Here is a 4,272-nt window from a genome sequence, read left to right as displayed (position 1 = left end):
CATTAGACTAAAATGACGTAGTTGCACAGCACAAATTGGAATAGCTACATGTCATAGTTGGTTTTATTTAGCTGTTTGGTGTGATTGGTTGTGAAAAAAATAAAGATTACAAGGATGTTCGCAAGTGACACTTTATTTGAGCTTCACACAGATTCTTACAAAGATGCATGGGAACTTGAGATTCATCACAACATTCACAGGGTTCTCATTAAGGCTAGTCCATGTGTCTAAACTTGAAATAAATTTAATTATGATAAAATTAACAAATGATTTTATGACAGACACATGACACATCCCGATCACACTAGCTTAGTCTTGTCCTTGTCGATTGATTGATTGGTGTTTAATGCCACTTTCAGCACTATTGGCTATTTCATGGCGGTCGATATTTATTGTAGGATGAAGCCAGATTGTCCTTCATCTTTCAAACAGTATGAAAGAATGTGCATTTTTCAATATTTTACTGAAAATTAACATCTTTTTTCATTCATTGCTTTGCATAATGACAAAACAAAATTCATTGGAAAGAAAATTATGCATGCATTGATTGCGTAAATAACATACACAAATTCAAAAAGTGAAGAGTCCCAGGACTCACCCTAAAAATATCCTAGTGAGGACTCTGCTATGATGTTGTTTTATTTCATGGACTTCAAAATTTGTGATTTTGAGGAACAATCCTGCTTGCAGAGATTTGATTTTATGTTTATCTTGACTCCAAATATCAAATCAACCCAAGGGGATTATAATACTTGGAAAATAAGCAATAATCAAACTATTCACAAAAATTTCCCACTTGGCATCTTATATAATAACAGTCATACAGTACATACTAGTTGATTCAGTAAATATGGTCTAATAGGGATGACACTGCAATATCTGAAAATTTCATATAGGAAATGCATATCATGTTTCAGTGTTACCATAGATTTAATTGAATCAACTTTGTGTTCCATATTCTGAAGATGATCGGATATCATGAATAGCAATAAAACTAAGGTCATCTGGTACATAGGTCCACGAGTTTGGCAGGATTTAATAACGATGTAAGGTCATCTGATAAATAGGTCCCTTACTTTAACAGGATAAATTAACAATAGAACTATGGTCATTTGGTACATAGGTCTCGGACTTTCACAGGATCAATTAACAATAGAACTATGGTCATTTGGTACATAGGTCTCGGACTTTCACAGGATCAATTAATAATAGAACTATGGTCATTTGGTAAGGTCTCAGACTTTCACAGGATCAATTAACAATAGAACTATGGTCATTTGGTACATAGGTCTCGGACTTTCACAGGATCAATTAACAATAGAACTATGGTCATTTGGTACATAGGTCTCAGACTTTCACAGGATCAATTAACAATAGAACTATGGTCATTTGGTACATAGGTCCCTTACTTTAACGGGATAAATTAACAATAGAACGATGGTCATCTGGTACATAGGTCCCTTACTTTAACGGGATAAATTAACAATAGAACGATGGTCATCTGGTACATAGGTCCCTTACTTTAACAGGATCAATTAACAATAGAACGATGGTCATTTGGTACATAGGTCCCTTACTTTAACAGGATAAATTAACAATAGAACTAAGTTCATTTGGTACATAGGTTTCGGACTTTCACAGGATCAAATAACAATAGGCCTAAGGTCATCTGGTACATAAGTTCCAAACTTTCACAGGATCAAATTGCAATAAAACTAACTTCATCTGGTACATGGGTCAATGAGTTTGGCAGGATTTAATAACGATAAAACTAAGGTCATCTGGTACATAGGTTCCTGACTTTGTCATGATTATGTTGCAATAAAACTATAGGCTATCTGGTTCAAATGTCCACAAACTAACAATTGTTCCATTACTGCAATGGAAATTGTCTGCCATATGCAGTTTGATAAGTACAGAAATTAAAAGAAACGAAATAAAGATCTTTACATAAAGATCATTACTACATTTATATTTTGTAGTCCTTCACAATTTATATAAAGCATAATAAGTGCATTGGTATTGAGATGTCCCAATAGGATATGCAGATCAGATTGTTGATGTGATATGAATATGAACCCTGTTTTGTACTAGATTGACATCTTACAAAGTCTATCCAAATTTATTTTTGCAAAGAACTCCAATCAAGCCAGTGCTAGGGGCTGTCTTAAACTTGCAGTGAGGTGAGAGGTTTTTTTGCTCCCTGTTGAAGACCTCACTGTGACTTTGAGATGAAGAACAGCAATAAAAGCGCTGTTCCTTTGCTTATTGTGTGTTTTTTTACTGTGCATGTACTGATTTTGTGTCATGGATGGATAACCCCATATCCTTTGTTTTTCTATTAACACACTGATCTCACTAACATGCTACTTAACAAAATCACAGTCCACAGGAAGATATGTCTCCCTTCCCCAACATTATTCTTACTCTAATTCTGAACAGACTTTTTTGTTACTCCAAAATGCAGTGTAACAAAAAGAGAGGCACAGGATACCAATGGGACATTCAAACTCATAAATCAAAAATAAACTGACAACGCCATGGCTAAAAAAGATTAAGACAAACAACAGTACACAAAATACAACATAGAAAACCATAGACTGAGCAACACAAACCCCACCAAAAACTGGGTGTGATCTCAGGTGCTCCAGAAGGGTAAGCAGATCCTTCTCCACATGTTGCACCAGTCAAAGATTTTCAAAAAAAGCAGCAAATATCAATTTTTTAAGTCTGGTTGAACTTGCCATGTGTAAAGCCATGACTTCCTACGCCAATGGCAAGTATGCTTTCTTTCATAGGAATTGAGTGTGTTTGGTCTTATAGAAATGCAGGTATTAAGTGATTCCAATAGCTCACATGATGCTAACAGGGCTGTGTCACCTAGACATCTAAGAAGCTTAACATCCATATTAAATATTTCATGCACATTCACAATGAGAATAAAACTATTAAAATACAACAAATAAAAGGTTCATCATGGTGAAGGCCAGAAAATTGGATGCCATTTGAAAAAGGGATTATTTGGGATATGGGCTTCAATTTAGCCTTTCAAGTGGCTATTTACAGACCTATTGGAAGGTCTTGAAGTCCAGAGCTCCATAAGAATAATTTGTCTAAAATTAAGTCAGACTTGCAAAAAAATTAAAAACAAGTGAAACTGCGAGCTACTGCTCACTGATGATACCCCCGCCCAAATATTTCAGTGAACAAGAAGTTGTTGAGTGATGAATCTGAAAACACATCACAGGGTGTAGATGACTTATATAAACCCTGAAACCAAATTTCAGAAATCCTTTTATTGTAGTTCCTGAGAAAAATGAAACGAAAATTTTCAACTAGGCTATCATGTGTAAAATGGTGTTCGGTAAAAAGGAAGTAGTTGAGTGATGAATCTGAAAACGCATCACACGGGTTAGCTGACTTATATAAACCCTGAAACCAAATTTCAGAAATCCTTGTATTGTAGTTCCTGAGAAAGATGCGACAAAAATATTCATGGGTTGGACTGACGGACTGACGGATGGACCGACGGACAGACAGAGGTAAAACAGTATACCCCCACTTTTTTTAAAGCGGGGGTATAATAATAATTTACAATAAAACTGACTCTGATATTAAGATGTCACCAAATAACCTATTTGAAAAGGGAGGGTTAATTTTATTTTGCTCAAAAATGGTTTTAAAGAAAGATTTTCAAATATATCAATGAAATTTAAATAATTCATAGCATGCTTCAATGCACAAATGTAGTATTATCAACATTTTTCAATGGATTCCACACAAACTGATGTTTTAGGGGTTGTCTTGAATTTGCAATAAGGAGTTAACCTTTGCTTTATTGTGAAATCCTCATTGTGACTTTAGATGAAGAACAGCAAAAAACAAGAATGTGTCCATAGTACACAGATGCCCCACTCGCACTTTCATTTTCTATGTTAAGTGGACCGTGAAATTGGGGTCAAAACTCTAATTTGGCATTAAAATTAGAAATATCATATCATAGGGAACATGTGTACTAAGTTTCAAGTTGATTGGACTTCAACTTCATCAAAACTACTTTGACCAAAAACTTTAACCTGAAGCTGGACAGACGGACGAACGGAAGGATGGACGGACGGATGAACGAACGGACACACAGACTGAAAAACATAATGCCCCTCTACTATCATAGGTGGGGCATAAAAATCTTGTTTCTTGGGGATTTATCTTGTATGGATTTTGCATCAAGATTAAAGATCTCATATCCTTTTCTTCCATGATATAAATCTGATG

The sequence above is a fragment of the Mytilus californianus genome, unplaced genomic scaffold (assembly GCF_021869535.1).
Source record: "Mytilus californianus isolate M0D057914Y unplaced genomic scaffold, xbMytCali1.0.p SCAF_4, whole genome shotgun sequence".
Classification (NCBI taxonomy): domain Eukaryota; kingdom Metazoa; phylum Mollusca; class Bivalvia; order Mytilida; family Mytilidae; genus Mytilus; species Mytilus californianus.
The sequence above is the reverse complement of the archived record's forward strand: the minus strand, read 5'-3'. Positions refer to the sequence as shown.